Below are 17605 nucleotides of genomic sequence, written 5' to 3'. Positions count from 1 at the left end.
AACCATAACCACTACCTCCACTACAACATCAGCACCACCATCAGCACCACTATCATCCCCATCACTAACGTCCCTCTCGTCTGACTCCATCTCCACCACCACTGCACCAATGCTACCATCGATCCCATTTCCACTGCTGATTCCTGGGAGAGAAGCATGAAATACTCTGCCTATATGTGTCTACATTTATGTCTGTATTTGGTAATACATACAGGTTGAAAGACCTTGCCAGAGAGATGGAAACATTCTTTAAATAATTTCAGACAAAATGTTACTTGCCGATACAATGTAACAAGCCAGAAAGGATATGTGACACCTTACTAACAAAGATGTCTCTACACAGAGACCTAAATTGGTGGTGGCTGTATTTATGAGCTCTCTAAATACCAGAGGTGGGTTGTGGAAAAATAAATGTAAGCTTGGGAAAGCCAGAAGTACACAGATGCTCTCCAATGACTGGCTACCGTCATTAGTCAAGTCGGCTCACGTTGTCTTATTGACCTCGCTAGGCGGGCTGCTCACCTCCTCCCATGGAGCCTCAAGTCCATCTGCTCTGGAGAGTCCTTGTGACTGTAGTGGCAAGAGTGGACACCATGACTTATCAGGGCTCTGAGGCATTCATATGATAGAGTTATGAATCCAAGGGCTGGAGAGATGGCTCAGGGGTTAAGAGCACTGGCTGCTCTTCCAGAAGTCCTGAGTTCAATTTCCAGCAACCACATGGTGACTTAAAACCATGGGATCTGGTGTCTGAAGATAGCAACAGCATACCCACATAAAAGAAATAAATATTTTTAAAAAGAAGAATTATGAATCCAAAGCCTGGTTCTAAAGAGGCCATTTAATGTAGGATACTATCTTGATTGGATCTTGATCAGAATCTTGCTTTGCCTTAGGTTCTTCAACAGTGATTCATGGCCCGCCTAGGGATATGAAGTAACCAGCCTTGTCCTAGGTCTTGGGTGCATGCCATCAGTGGAACTATGACCGTTGTCATGAAGGAGGTATGAAACTTAATCAAAAGACCCTTTCCTTTATCATTGTTGGTTATTATTAATTACGATGTTAATTAGCTGGTTAGTTTTATTTTTTAAGATAGGGTCTCTCTACAGCCCAGGCTAGTCTATAACTCATGATCTTCCTGCCTCAGACTTGAAAGTCCCTAGAGCCCTTCTAAGTTCAATAAAATTATGCCAAATTTAATAGGTGGCCCCAAGAAAGTAGTTTGTGGAAATACCAAATAGACTACCTTGTTTGGTGGCACCTCCATGTTTATACAAGTGGACACTTAGAGAAAATGCTTTTAGTGAACAAACTTTTATGAATCTTACAGCTCTCTGCATGCATAAAATTAGCCTAACCTTGATATGGTAATAAAAGCAAAGCAAGTTTGGGGGGTTGATATTGTTTTAAAATTGAGTTCTAACAGTATCCTTCTAAAGTCTCCCCTAATCCTTAAACTTTCATGGAGAACATTTGAAACAAGCCCAGGCCCAGAGATGGGCTCCTTCTCTAAGTTACAGAGAAACGTAATAGGCCAAATTCTACATCTCCATTCACAGACATGTAAAATGGAAGCTGGCATGGTATCTTGCATCTGTAACCTCAGCACTCACAATGCTAAGGCAGGAGGATTACTACATTCACAATGCTGAGGCAGGAGGATTACTACATTCTGAGATAAACCTAGGCTACCTGGTGAGATCATGTATCAAGCTTGCGCGCGCGCATACCCACACACAATGTCAGCTTGGAAGGGAAACTAATGTAATAACAGATCTTCCTTCATGACAAATGTCGGTCATTACTGACATGCTAAACCTGCAGGCACAGGCACAGAGCTCCCCATGGAAGTGCAGACCCACTGTGAGCAACGGAGAATGTGTGCCAGTTCACGCCAAATGAAAGACACGACACATACAAATTCCCTTGTGGAATGAAGAGTGTCCCAGACTCTCACGCTTGGCCTCCAGCTAGTGGCATTGTTTTGGGAAATTGTGGAGCCATTAGGATGTGGGGGAGGATTAGCTGGAGGAAATGGGACACTGGCGAGGAGGCCAACCTTTGTTCCTCAGCATGCGAGGAGTGGAGTCAGAAGCACACACACACACCCATGCCATGGAGTCACTACCACAGTGTGATAGCTATGATAGACTACTGTCCCCTCAGACTGAGACTCAACATAAGGCCTGCCTTAAGTTACTTTGTCAGGGATTTGGTCACGGCAAGAAGAAAAGCAACTAATGCACAGAGCTCAAACAGCTTCTTGTCCCCAGGCCGTGGAGCAACGGTTGCCTAGTCTATACACAGAACCTAAAAGACAAGTTCTTGGCCAGGCAGTGGTGGTGCACACCTTTAATCCCACCACTTGGGAGGCAGAGGCAGGAGGATCTCTGAATTCAAGGCTAGCCTGGTCTACGGAGTGAGTTCCAGGATAGCCAGAGATACACAGAGAAACCCTGTCTTGAAAAACAAAAAAAGATAAGTTCTTCATAGCAGTGACAAATAGACACAACCCTCAACCTTCCAACAAGGTTATGTGATCACCCGAGCCAGGCTATGAGTTCAAGGCCCAGCCAGTATGTCTTGGGCTCTTTGTACATTCAGTTACTCTGTGAAATGACCCTGTAGAATGCTCAGGGGTCACTCTCCTGGCTTCTGCTTCATGACCTTTTTTTACATCCTTCCATGAACATTACAGATTTGGGGCCACCTCAGAGTCTGACAGCAGATGCTCTCCTGACCCTGGGGCTATTTTTGGAATAAGCCAAAAGCCTCTTCATGATTTCCCCCCATGGACTTTGGTTATACCAGTTTGCCTATTAAACTGAGAATGGCATCTAATTAGTTCCTAGGAATGGCCTTTTCAGGAGCAATTTGCTGCAAGGGTGTTTTTGTAAGAAATTAGTGGACACATCTGGTCCTCAGCGCTTGAAAACCACAGGCTCATTCACCCTCTTAACAGCCAGTCCTTGCACCGTGTAATCTCTCCAACTTCACTTTTAGCATAGTCACCTCGCCCAATTCAAGATACTGGGATGTGTTATTCAGCAACCACGGTTAATGTTTTTAAAGTAGGGTATGAGCCACGTTGGTTTGGTTCTCCCTTCCTGGACTAGAGAATGGAGCGTGCCCGTGTGCTCTGTGCTGAGCTGACTCTCCAAATGGCATGGTGGTGTGACCAGCTCAAGTTCTTCAAGGAGCATAAAGAGAGGTAGGTACAACAACACAGTCAAAAAAAAAAAAAAAAAAAAAAAAAAACCTTAGGGGATTAAATGATTTTCATAGCTGAGCTTTTCCAATTGGGATGGGATCTAATCAGAAGGAAGAAGACATGCTAGACTACGACTTTCTAGAAATAACATAGAATGAAGCTTATTGTGGGTGGAGGCACAGTAATGCAAGTCAAACACTGATCTTCAGTGTCAAAGTGATGTCAGTAGAAATCACAGGACAGCAGCCAACTGTAAGAAAGACTAAGGACCCCGATTTGTCATGCTGTGAGCCTGACCGTGGGCTGGCTTTAATAGTTCTTCTGTAAGCATCCAGAAGAAGCCAAAGGACAAAGAAATACCCACCCAGCTCCTCAGAGCACCATGCCAACTTGAGAAATTAACCTAGGTTTGTAGGAATGTTTTCAGAGGGAAAATGCCATTGTAAGACAAAGTGGCTGCAAGAACTCTGAAGGTCCTCTCTTGAACCCACTGAATTCCCTCAAGTGGCCCCCTACGGCAAGAAGAGCCATTCCATGGCCATCAGGTCCAGGGCTCATGTGTTACAAGAACAGAGCCATGAGACTCCCGAACTGTGAGGACAGACCATGGCCAGGCCTCTGGCTAGGTGTCAGCTCATGCCTAGACCCAGGGAACAGCTAGTAGGCACTTCTAGGATCAGACCTCAGATGAAAGAGTCAGTAAAAGATGCACATAAGAGTGCATTTCCTCCGCCTCTACAGAGAGTCCTCGAGTATGAGAAGAAAATCAAAAATAAAAGTGATTTTTTTTTTCTCCTGGAACAAGAGACCCAGAGCTGAGTCCTAGACCAGCCAGCTGACTTTGTAATCTGTGTGATTTCTCCTCTCTAAACTCAGCATGCTTGCCCAACTTACATATGGGACTATTAACTCTGATCTCATCTTGTGTCATCAGATTATTGAAATGGTAGCTCAAAAATGCCTATGGACACCTTGTAGAACCATAGGTGTAAGAGTTGTAATCAAAGAGACTGTTTTAATGGGCCCGTGTCTTGATTCAGATTAACTCCCCTCAGTGACATTGTGGTTTTGACTTAGTCAGGGTCACTATTGCTATGACACGACCAAATCAAGGTGGGAAGGAAAGGTGTACACTTCCACATCACTGTCCATCAGTGAAGTAAGTCAGGACAGGAACACAAACAGGGCAGGAACCTGGAGGCAGGAGCTGATGCAGAGGCCATGGAGGAATGCTGCTTCTTGGCTTGCTTAGTCCACGAGGCTGGATGTCTCAAATGGTCTTCAGTACATGATAGAATCCCAGTGAAGTAGGCTCTAATGCCAGTGAAGGAAAGGACTTGCAAGCAAAGTGAGAGCAAGCAGGCAGAGAGCAAGAACATCCTTCTACCATGCCCTTAAATGAGCTTCCAGCAGACGGTGTGGCCCAGATTAGAGGTAAATTTTCTGAGCTCAAAAGATCTACATTAAAGGTATGTCTTCCTGATTCAAAGATCCAGATTATTAGTGGATCTTCCTACTTCAGATTAAGCGACTTTTTTTTTTTAATTAAGCACACTCACAGGTGTGTCTTCCATTTAGGGGATTTAGTTAATTCCAGATGGAGTCAAGTTGACAACAAAGAATAGCCATCACAGGTTTGAATATGAGGTTTCTGTCTTAAACACTTTATTGCCAGCTGATGGAGCTATTCTGTGGGAGGGGGAGGAATTTAGGAAGACCTAGCTGAAGGAAATGGTTCACATGGGGGTAGTCTTTATGAATATCTTGTCTCTAGCTCCTTCCTGCCTCACTGCGGCTCCCACTCCCACTATGTTCTGTGCAAGCAAACGGGGCCAAACCACCGACGGCTGAAACCCTCAGAAGCCATGAGCCAAAACGAATCCTGTCTCCCTCAGTTTGTTTCTGTTGGGTTCTGTGGTTCTAGAAACAAAGCTCCCCAACAGAATGGAATCTCTGACATAAGGCACACACGTGGCCAGCCCCCGAAGGACTGTCATGTAGGGAAGAGTGACGATGGCCTTGCCTGATGCTTTCACTTTGTGTATATAAGATGTGCACTCACTCCGGTTGCTGCACACCTCTTCCAGGCCACACAGGTACACAGAGCAGCACAGGTTTCTGCTGGCACCTAGGTTTTAAGCCACCTTGAAATCACAAAGCCCTTAAAGGACCAGTGGGACACATGGATGACTAAATTCTGTCATGCACATTAACACAATGTCAGTAACAGAAAACAGGAGGTGGTGACAAGCATGTAGTAAAATTAAGGCAAAAGGCATAGGTGTCCCCGAAGCAAGACAAACAGGCACACTGTGGGCTAGGAATCCACGCTTTCACACTGGTGATCGTCTGCTACGCTCAACTGTTCTATTACCTTTCAGACAGCCGGAGACAAGCAGCAGGAGGCTTGCATGAGCTGGCGTTTCAAGAATAAAATTGCTAGACTTCATGTTTAAAGTGCATTATCAGAGCAGTTCTGCTCCTGGCTTAATTCTATCAAATATGAGTACTCTTTTCTGCAGTAATCCTGCAGTTACATGCCAGAGGCTTGCAGGGCAGGGTGCAGCATCACTTACCACTCAGATCTATCAAGAGCTAGAAAAAAAGTATAGGCTGGGGAAATGGTTCATTGGTAAATTGCTTGCAAGTACGAAGACCTGAGTTCAAATCCCCAGAATCTACATAAAAAGCTGAGCACACAAGCCATCCTCATGATGATGAGACAGAAGAAGACAGACAGACTCCCCAGGGCTAGCTGGCCAATGAGAGACCTGTCTCAAGCAATGGAAATGCTAACGGCTTGAGGCCTGACACCCAAGGGTGTCCTCTGAGCACCACATAGCCAACATACATGAACACACCTGCACAAGCATGTGTGCACACACACAAGGAAGAAATGTATATGGTATCATACACGTCCATTCATCTTACTTTCTTGGACTGTTTTCAAAACTCTGAGGCAGAGCAGCAGAAATGTTGGTAAGCCCATGTGCCACCTGCAGAGCTGTGTGCAGGGTGTGTGGACTGATGTCATTGGTGAGCTGTGTGCAGGGTGTGTGGACTAATGTCATTGGTGAGCTGTGTGCAGGGTGTTTGGACTGATGTCATCAGTAGAGAGAACTTTCCTCCTGTGTTGACCACTCCCAAATGACATCATCTTTTCTGTCATCTGAGAGGCTACACCCCTTCCTTGTCCCCTAAGTATCTACAAAGAAAGGTATCCCTGGAGCCCAGAGTCAGGAAGGTGGACTGAGTGTCACAGCGGGAGTGTACAGGAGCCAGGCTGGGCAGCATAGATCAGCATCCCTGCTTTCTTGCCAGAGGCTGGGACCTTGAGCAATTCTCCCACTCGGCTCCTCTGGACCCAGACTTACAATGCAGGTCCCAAGTAAAGGCCTAAGTGCATGCTTGCCTTGACTGGTGAGCATGGTGGGCATTTCCATCAAAAGCATCCTGTCTGGCTGGGCAGTGGTGGTGCACGCCTTTAATCCCAGCACTTGGAAGGCAGAAGCAGGTGGATTTCTGAGTTTGAGGCCAACCTGGTCTACAGAGTGAGTTCCAGGACAGCCAGGCTATACAGAGAAACCCTGTCTTAGAAAAAAAATAAGCATGCTGTCTGAGAAGGCAGGGTCAGGTAGAGGGGCAGAGCAACATTTTTCAGAATGCTGGTCTAAGCCACTAGCCAATGGGGTGCTTAAAGTAACAAGAACACAAACACAAAGTCAGTGATGTTTTGTTCTGTGTATGTGTCCTTCTTCCTGGAGGTCATGGATATAGACTCCGCTAACCCACAGACAGTCCACTGTTCAGACACCAGCACCAGGTACAGCAAGCTTGTCACCATGCACAAGGGGTCCTTTGGGTGAGAAGACATAGCCTAACTCAGCTTCCAGGAAAGAGAGAGGAAGACGAGAGGGAAAGACAAAGGCAGAGCTCTTGTGGTTACAAAAGTCTCCTGCCAGGGATGAGAGAGAGGCAAGAGAGACCTCTTATGTGAGGGACAGTATCTAGGGACACCATGACATCTCTGATGGGACAAAATCACCAGACCAAGTTGTGTCGTAGACCCAAATGAAGTCTGTACTTTTCAGCGTTTGCTCTGGGTGGACCATCAGAGAGGTCTGTTTTAATAAGCGCTAATGCAGCCATGGGGCCAAGCACAAGTAACAGCTTACACTTAGCAGGGCCAGACGCAGGCTTGGTAAGAAGAGTCAGCCATGCGCATGTCCAGCTCCGTCACACAGTGTAGGAATGGGGAAGGCTGTTAGCAGGCTACAGAGCTGGGTCTGTGGGTGAGCTGCTACCTGCCCAGTGTTTACAGTGAGCATGTACTGTCACCAAAAGAGACAGGGCCTTAGTTATGGTCCTGAAGGACACAGAGTGTAGTTCTCGCTGTTTCCACTCTGGTTTCTTCAGTTGTTCTGAGACAAAGAGTCTCTCTGCACAATCCAGACTATCCTTGAACACTGAATTCCCCCTCATCAACTCTAAGAGCTGGGGTTATACCTGTGAGGTTAGTAGTGATTGCCAGTTTGACAGGACATAGACTCCCTTGAAGACACACCTTTGCCAAGTTGTCAGGGATTATCTGGATTAGATGAGTTTGATGGGGGTAGAAACACACACTGTGGCTGACTGACAAATAAAAAGGAAGTAAAGGCTGAACACCAGCATCATCTCTGCCTCCGGACCATGGATGCACTGCGACCAGCTCCCTCCAGCACCTGCTGTTGAACTTCCCACCGTGATGGACCCAGGAACCGTGAGCCAGAACCAACCATTTCTCACTAACGCTCTTTATGTCTGGATATTCAGTCACAGTGACCAGAAAGATCTAAGAGGACAGCCGGGCACCAACGTGTGCACTTCTCTATTAACTTTTCAAGATTGTTTTTCCTTCCTTACAAAAATATATGGTCTGGAGAGGGGGCTCGGTGGTTAGAGCACTAGCTGCTCTTGCATTGCATTCAAGTTCAGTTCCCAGCACTGGAACAAAGAGAATCCATCCCTGGGTCCACTAACCAGGCAGGGAACATGCAGTCAGGGTCTCCAACCCCACAGAAACTGTGATTCCCTCCCAGTAGGCTGTCCTGGGTAGGCTGTGCTGACCTACCTGAAGTCAAGCTTCCACTAAGCACAAGCCATCATTGGGGCTGCAGGGAGGATAGCCTGCCCTCTCTCTGTGGAGTGGGAGCTTCCCAGGGCATACGGCTTCTCAGCAGGACCTTTCAAACACCTTTGCTGTCTTGCTTGGCTGTTTTGTTTGTGTTGTTGTTGTTCTTTGGAAGTGGAGCCAAATGCAGCGGGGGAATTTGTAAGGTGAATTCTCTCAGGACTGCCAGCTGCACACACGGCTACCCCTGACACAGCACTACCTGCACACACAGCAAAGGTTTTGCTGCTTCCCTGAGCCCATGTGACAAAAAGATGAAGAGCCAGGCCTTCAGTCACCATTTGGCATAAATGAACTCCCATTCTGAAGGCTCAGTACCCTCATCTCCCCAATCTACTTAAGCAGGGAGCGTCACCTGCTTGGAGTGCAGAGCCAAATGGTCTTGTTAGAGCCTCACACTCCCACAGCCTGTCTCATTTCCTTCCGGCTTTTCTACCGAACCCTTTACCCTTTCCATTTGTACTATAACATTTTAAAAAGCAGACTTTTTAATGGGGGGAGGGGTGCAGTTTAAGACAGGGTTTCTTTTTTTTTTTTTTTTTTTTTTTGGTTTTTTTTTTTGGTTTTTTTTTTCGAGACAGGGTTTCTCCATGTAGCCCGGGCTGTCCTGGAACTCACTCTGTAGACCAAGCTGGCCTCGAACTCAGAGATCCACCTGCCTCTGCCTCCCAAGTGCTGGGATTAAAGGCGTGCGCCACCACCGCCCGGCCTAAGACAGGGTTTCTCTGTGTAGACCTGGCTGTCCTGGAACTCACTCTGTAGACCAGGATGACCTTGAACTCATAGAGAACCACCTGCCTCTGGCCCTGATTCCTGGGGTTAAAAGTGTGTGCCACCATCACCCGAGTACACAGAAACATTTATCCAAGACTGTCTAGCTAAACCCTGTGATGAAGCCCTTTTTGTCAACAAGCTATGGCTTCTCACATTGGCTTCGCAGGAAAGCAGAACAGGTGTGCTGCACTCAGAGATGTGGTCTGTGTTAGCATTTTGTCTAAGCTCCACCCCATAGTTACCTGGCAATAGCCAGATATGCCTGACTCACTATGAAAGAGGCTGCTAGCCCCCCTCCATTCTTTCTTGCTCTTGCCTTCTTGCTCCCACTCTGTCCCCTACCCTTTTCTCCCTCTCCCCCTTCCCTTCCCCCCTCTTTTTCTACATGTTCATGGCTGGCCTCTACTCCTCTACTTTTCTTCTCTTCTCTTCTCTTCTCTTCTCTCTCTCTCTCTCTCTCTCTCTCTCTCTCTCTCTCTCTCTCTCTGCCTTTATCTGCCTCTACTACCCTCTTGTCTCCCCTCCCCATGCCCTGAATAAACTCTATTCTGTACTATTCCATCATGTGGCTGGTCCCTCAGGGTGAAGGGATGCCTCAGCATGGGCCCTCTGAAGCACCCCCTTCCTCAGTACCTGACTACACATCCAGCAAACACATCCCCCCTCTCTTTATCTTTTTATAAACACACCAGTCTGTCCATCATGACATACCAGGCTTGAGAAGAAAGCTGAGAGCAGGGCCAGAATCCCATGATGGCAGGCCCTTCCCCATGGTTAACTGCCACAGCTGAGACTAACAGCAGACCCCTGAAGCACTAATGTGAGGTGATCCATGGGGTCAGTGTCAGAAGGAGGGAGGAACACACTGGTTATCAAGAAGAGTTTCCTCTACCAAGCCCACTGGCCACCCCTCCCCCGAGCCATGCCCAGAACCAACTCTGCCCTGAAGCAGTCCACAAAGAGAAGCAGAACACTCTTCAATCCTCACATGCGATTCTCGGGGAAAGCCCTGTGGTAGACAGAACAGGAAGCAAACCTCAGAGAAAGGCAAAAATAAAGGGATAGAGAAGATGGGAAGAAACCATCCCACCATGGCCCTGACAAGGAAGACAAAAGCTGACAGTCAGGGTGACAAGCCAGTGCAAGTGGGGGTGACAGAAGAACCAAGCTTTTGACAATTACAACTCATTATGAGCAAAGCTCACTTCAAAACAAACTCCCGGAGGAGCTAATTTACGCTAAGTGTGCTGGCAGTGAGTGGGGAGAGCCATCATTTCAAGCCACCCTTGGGCACTCGGAAGTCCTTCCGAGGCTGACAGTGTTGCTGGTGCTGGGGCCCGGCTCCCTCCGGCAAGCTCCTGTCAAGTCCGTGCTCTGCCAAGCCTGTCAATAACAACGGATTCTAAATTACGGCACAAGCTGGCACGCTGTATAAAGGTCAAGTGGAAGACTGTCCCTTCCGCCCGTCACTGTCATCAGCCGCAAAAGGTCACCCCAGCCAATCCATTGCCATGACAGAAAATAACTTTGTCTGTCTATTATGACATGTGAAATGTTCCCTTCATTCAGGTGTCCTGGTTTCTCGTCATTCTCCCTAGCAATAAGTTTCTTGGTTTATCTGAAACAGGAAGCTGGGTACAGACCAAAGTGAGCAGAAAAAACAAAGCTGTGAGCTGAAGACTCTCTGCACAGCCTCTGATCACCTAAATGCTCTTCCAGGTCTGTGCTTCTGGCTAACTCCCTCAGTTTCTCATTATTTTTCTTGGCAGGGTGAAAACAGTGTCAGGGAGGAAGGGTTTCTTCTGGGTCATACTTCAAGGGCATACAACAATGAATGCATCATGGAGGAGAGACACAGCAGCAGGGTGTGAGGTGGCTGCTAACAAGGCTCCAGTCAGGAGGAGGGGAGAGCTGAACACTAGGGCTCAGCTCACTCCCTCCTTTGTGTTCGGCTCAGGACCCAAATGCACAGGATGGTACTACCGACATCCAGCCTTCTCTCCAGAGTGAAATCTTTCCAAAAGGATTCCCAAAAGCATGTATCCATGGTGATTCCAAATCCAGGCAGGTGACAGTGGAGGTAAGCCAGAGTTCTCTTGCTGTGAAGAGCCGCCATGACCATGGCAGCTCTTACAAAGAAGAACATTTAGCTGGCTCTGGTTTACACTTTCAGAAGTTCAGTCCATTATCATCAGGGTGGGGGAGCCAGTAGGGGCAGACAGAGGTGGTGCTGGAGGAGTTGAGAGTTCTACATCCGGATCCACAGGCAACAAGGAGAGAAAGACAATGGGGCCCACTTTGAGCTTTTGAAACCCCAAAGCCCACACCTAGAGACACACTTCCTCTAATGAGGCCACACCCACCCCAAGAAGGCCACGCCTCTCAAGCAGTACCACTCCCTGATGACCAAGTATTCGACTATGCTTGCTGTTGTTAGTGTGTAGGTCATTCTTACTCAAACCACCACACTATTACAAAAAACACTATTTACAAGCCCAGTTATAGTATGAGATAATCTTCCAAACGAACCTGTTGCCCTAGTGACACCTGGGAAAATCAAAGACTGAGGAGCTTACAAGATCTGTACTGTAATATGCAGCCTGTTGTGGGGTGAGAACCTGATTTTTGTTGTCAGATTTTTAACTAGATTGACTGGAAAGGTACTGAATCCTATAATTATGTTGCTCACATAATTATCTGCTATTAATAACCATAAAATGACAATAACTGGAGCTGGGTATATGGTTCAGTTGATAGAGTGCTTGCCTAGCATGAATGAAGATCTGGGTTCCATCCCCCTCCCCCCCCCCCCGCCCCCAGCACCACACACACTAGGCATGATAGTACACAACTCTATATCTCAGCACTTAGGAGATAAAGGGGGGAATATCAAAAATCTCATGCCATTATTGATTATATAGAGAGTCTGAGGCCAGCCTGCACTACATGAGATCCTGTCTCATAAAAGTAAAGATAGTTATCATTAACTATCATTTGCAATAGGTTGTATTCCAGTCATTCTTCGAGCAAACAAAGACAGAATAATTGTCTAGTCCAGTTCTGTTGCTGTAATAAAACACAGTAACCAAAATCAACTTAGGGGAGGACATGATTTATTTGGATTTGAGGTCACAGCCCTTTGTGGAGGGATGTCAAAGCAGTAACTCAAGCAAGAACCTGAGGCAGAAGCCATGAAGGATGCTGCTGGATGGATGGATGGATGGATGGATGGATGGATGACACAGGCTCACACTCAGCTAGCTTTATTATACAGGTCAGGACCACCTGCCTAGGGAATGATGCCGCCCAGAGTGGGCTGTATTTTCCAGCATTAATTAACAAGATATTTAACCAAGACAATTCCAGTGAGCTGTATCTTCCAGCATCATTTAACAAGATATTTAATCAAGACAACTCACAATAGACATTTCTACAAGCTAGTCTTATCTAAGCAATTCCTCAACTGAATCTCTCCTGTCAGATGAGTCTAGGCTGTGTCAAGCTGATAATTAAAAACTAAAACTAACTACAACAATAATCAATGTTGGGTCTTCCTTAAACCCAAACAGGGTTACAAATTTATTTCCTCAGTGTTGTTCAATGTCATCCCCAAAAATCCATAAAATAAACAAGATAACAGATCCTGAAACCTACCCTGAAGAGAAGAAAAACACATTCACTAAGATGTTTAGAATATTCAGATTTCAAGTGCTTCACTGTAATTTGCTTTAGGATAGAGTTTGCTTTACCTCATTTACGATTTTATTTTTGCATCTTGAAAGAATTCAGATCGTATACAGTGAGCTTCTTATTGCCAAATAGAAAGTAAGAAGCCAAATTATCCTGCCCTGCCTTCTTCTTGTTCCTGTGATAACTGCCATCATAGGTTATTCAGAAGCCTCTGTTTCCAGTGCTTTCTAACATGTATGGGGCAAAGGAAGTAAGGAAGCCCATCCTTCCACGCACTGAGCCGTGGGTGCCTCGTGCATGGCACCATCACTTTACCTCCTCCCACACCAGAGAACAGGGTTGCACTCCTGTTTTATCCCGGAGCAAACAGGAGTCCAAGCACACACCGCAAGGCAAACAGCAGCTGACGCGCTGACACTCTGTCTCCTCGTCCATCCCAGGACTCTCTCCTGCACTGGCTGGACCATCCCCATCCAAAATGATGGGAGAGGGAGACACTAAAATACCTCAGGACTCATTTTCACAATACCTCAACTGAAAATGTACAGAAAAACGAAAACAATGTATAAATACATTATCACCAATTTTTCCACAGCTCATGAGGGTGTTTTTAAGGGTCTCAGGTCAAATAAGTTAATTGTTTCTGTCACTTGTGCAAAAAATAGAAGAGTTAGAATGTTCTGCCAGTAGAAGCTGTCAGTCAGTCAACTCAATTGCAGGTTGTGGTCCAGTCAGCTCTCTATTATAATAGGCATAATACCCAGCTAATGGATGGAGCTTTTCCAGAGGCCCACATACAAACCCTCTTGACACTGTCATGATCAGACATTGATCAATGGTTACTTTGTATATTTGTATTAGTTAATGGCTATGACAAAAAAAAAAAAAAAAAAAGCAAAACAGAAAGAGCTTAGCAAGAAGAGGGTTGCTCGGGCTCACAGTTCCTAGGAGACAATCTGTCGGGGCAGGGAAGGTATGGAGGAGGGAGTGGCTCTTCTCCCCAACAGGAAAACACAACACTACTGGTCACATTCCTGCACCAAGCAGGAAGATGGCAGTAGGAAGAGAAATGAGAACCAGGATACAACCCTCATGACCCATCCCCAAGTGACCCACTTCCTCCAGCGAGGCTCCACCTGGTGGTAAAAGTTCACAACCTTCCGAAACCAGTGTCACCAAGTGTTGCACACACAAACCTGTGAGGACATTTCATATTCCAACCATGTGACATTTTGCTTCCTGGGGGAAAGTAGGACAAGACTCTCTGGGAAATTGGCAACCAGAGGCAACTGGAAACCAGTATGAGAGAGTAGGTTTGAGAGATGTAGATCTGCATCTAAGACGCTCTGCTTCATACGGCCCTCGGAGAACTTGGAGACATGGTCTTGTATGGATGCATCCTGGATGGCTCTGCTGTGCAGAGACTGTAGAATACATTACCCCAAACCGAGAGGCACAGCTTGCCACGCCCTTATCCTTCACAGTGAAGTCCGCCACTACCCCCAGCCTGCAGCAGCCCTCGGCTTCACTGTTCAGTTTGACACACCCCTCAGCTTCATGGTGCAGCCTTCATGGTATAGTATTCTGTATCAGTGTCTCCTCATCCCCACATGGCAGCCTGCGGAACCCCCTTGGCTTCATGCCTTGTACTCCCTCTGCTCCATGCTGCGGCCTGCCATGTCCCTCAGCTCCAAGGTGCACACTGCTATGCTAAACACTGTAGGCAATTTGATAAAAATAAATACGTAACCAACTATAACACAGTGCCTAACCCTAACCATATGCTCATCTCGATAATCTAAACATAGAAATGTACTCTAATGCCACAACATTCAAGTTTTCCTTAAGGTGTGTTGGGGGATGGGAAAACTGCTCAGCAATTTAGAGCACTTACTGCTCTTGTACAGAACCTAGGTTCAGTTTCCAGCCAACTTCTGACCTCCACACACTTGTACACACAAGACCAAACATGTATATGTGTATGTGTATATAGAAACAGAGAGACAGGCATACAGACAGACAGACATAGAGACACAGACCAAGAGACAGAGACAGACATAGAGATACAGAGAGACACAGACACAGAGACAACACGACTGACAGAGATGCTACGATCCAAAGAGTTTCTGCTCCACCTCACACCTTCTCCCTGCTCATTTGGCAGTGAAGTGGCAGGCAGGGTTACAGTTTGCCGTGGGGATACTGATGCAGGATCCCCATAGGCAATCTTTTCCTCCCTCTCAGCCAAGTCCTAGACAGAGACACAGGAATGTCTACTCGACACCCCAGCATCTAAGCAGTGGTCTCTTCCAGTCTCATTTCTGCCCTCAGTACAAGTCACAGGCTTACATTACACTCATTAATGTAAGGAAGCTGGAAGTGTCTCTTGGGAAAAGGGCCCTAAACAAACATCGAAAGTATTATTCTTTTCCCCCTAGGCCTTCCCAGCCTGCAGAAAAGATAAAAGAAACAAGAACTTGACTTCCCTGGCAAGGGAGAGCTAGAGTCCTTAGGGGGTCTCCCCAGGAGGCATCATAGTGTAAACTTGCTGTGATTTTAATGAGATAAAACATGGAACTTTCTATGCTGTGCCAACCACGGCTTTCTCTTGAGCATACAACAAAAAGATGAAACCTGGGGGCATATGGATGTCCTGTAGCTTCCCCTCATGTGTTCCAGTATACACAATCATCACACACCCTTGCCCAAGATGGAGAACACGTATGCTGTTGTTTATACACAGAAAAGAAGGAAAGCTCATACAGGACACGAATAAATCTCAACAATTCTTCCAATGCTTTTAGGAACCTGGAGAAACTAGGTGGGGATTCAAGTTATATATATTCCTGGGTCTTTGGACAGATTTCATTACAATAAATGCCAGCTCAATGTAGACGAGGACCAATTGACCCAGATTCCCATTGATTTATGAGAACTCTGTGCTCATTATTTTTCTTGCTATTCTGTTCCTCTAACAGAAGCTACGTAAGGAGGAAGGGTTTATTTGGCCTCATGGTTTCAGAGGGGTCTCCATGCATCCTGGTAGTGGTGGTGGAAGCAGTCAGAACATGAGGTAGGGGGTCTTACATTATGGCTGACACAGAACAAATTCCAAAGGGGGTCTATCCTTCAAAGATCCACCCCCCAGAAACTTGCTTCTGCCAGCTAGGCTCCACTTTCTAAATGTTCCATGAGCTTCTAAAGCAGCAACCACGGTGAGCTGGGAACCAAGTGTTTAAACATATGAAGTTCTGGAAGACAGTTAATGTTCAAACCTCCACAGTCACCTAAGTGAGTCTCATCCCAGGAGGGTGTCTCTCCCACAGCTTTGTCCCATCACCCACCTAACCTCCAAAAACAAAATGTTCTGCCATGAGCAGCCTGCAGTGCTTTCTCCTCGTCTGCTCTAGAGGGTGAGAATGTAGGGACCAAGACATCTCAATTCCTCAGGAAGCATTTACTGAATGCCCAGTGACCAGATACACACTTCACAAGGACACTTAAGTTCTCAATATACAAGCTAAGTGTGCAAGTCAAGGACTTAAGCAGCATGTGACTTACTGTGAACCAGACAGATGCCCCCTCAAGACTCCTGGCCTCTGCCCTGTGGCCTGCCCCTCTGTGGAAGAATCTTACAGCCACAGTTCCTCAAAACTCAATCCCCAAGTCCTCTAGAAACTAGAGAAACTGTAGAGTGCTAGGCCCACTCCAGGAGCTGTGAGCACACAAGGAACAAGCCAGAAGGATGCTAAAGGAAGGTGCCCAGGAGAGACTCTGAAGGAGGGTGCCCAGGAGAGACTCTGAAGGAAAGTGCCCTTTCTGACTTCTCTGATAAATGCATCATAATTTCATTCCCAAACTGTGACAGAGATATTGAAACAAAAAGATAGAAATGATGTCTTGGATAGAAGACCAGAGGGAAAGCCAGAAAGTTCTGTCTTGGGTGGGGAAAAGGTGTGACATGGTACATGATGGCTATGACCTGAAGGAGGAGGCTAGGAGTCAGCCCCTAACGGTGACAACAACTCACACGATAAACTCACACAGTGCTACAATGTGGGGTACATAAAAGCCAGGGCTGTCTTTCAGACAAACCAGCAGTGAGCAGGGCCCAGGAAGAGCTGGCTTCTTTCTACCTGTGGTACAGCACAGACCGCCCCCCTCCCCAAAAGCTATTCCGGAGGACTCTTCCACCCCATTCCTTCTGCTCCCTCTGGTACTCATCCTTCACCCAGCATCATATGAAATCTGGTGGCCTGCAGGCAGAGGTGTAGGAGAACCTGAAGAGCCCCACTTTCATCCCCAAATCCTCTCACTCTCTAAAGAGAAGCTCAACAGTGCACACAGAGAGGACAGTGCACTGCTGCTCTTCAGAGGAACTGACAAGGTCCTTCCTGAAGTCACTCACAGGTGCCAACATGGCTGCAACCCTAAAGGCTCAAGGTATAGTGATTGGAGTAACACGTCACAGCCCTAAGCATTAACTAGGCAGCAGCCTAAGCGCTGAGCTAACAGCTTCCAGAGCATCCTCGGCTCTGCACTGTACTCCCTGACCAGTCCTGGTGTCTTAAAGCAGGCCACGAGCAGGAGCATCTGTCATCCCCACAGGTGTCTGGAGGAACTCTAAGTTGTCCTAAGTCCTGCCTTTCCTCCCAGTCAACAGAATTCTTAAGGCTCCTTCCAAACCAGCCACCCCTGAAAGCTCCCCATCTCCATCCACCTGGGCCCAGTCAGCACCACCTCTTTCTGGTCCC

At 46.8% G+C, this 17605-nt stretch overlaps 1 protein-coding gene across 2 annotated transcripts in view; it reads right to left on the bottom strand.

The window, feature by feature from the left end:
• Window positions 1-17605, bottom strand: part of Disc1 (DISC1 scaffold protein) — a 215724-nt gene that overhangs the window by 160127 nt on the left and 37992 nt on the right. The window lies entirely within an intron of this gene.

This window comes from Arvicanthis niloticus, chromosome 18 (assembly GCF_011762505.2).
Source record: "Arvicanthis niloticus isolate mArvNil1 chromosome 18, mArvNil1.pat.X, whole genome shotgun sequence".
Taxonomy (NCBI): domain Eukaryota; kingdom Metazoa; phylum Chordata; class Mammalia; order Rodentia; family Muridae; genus Arvicanthis; species Arvicanthis niloticus.
This window is presented reverse-complemented; position numbering and strand designations above follow the sequence as displayed.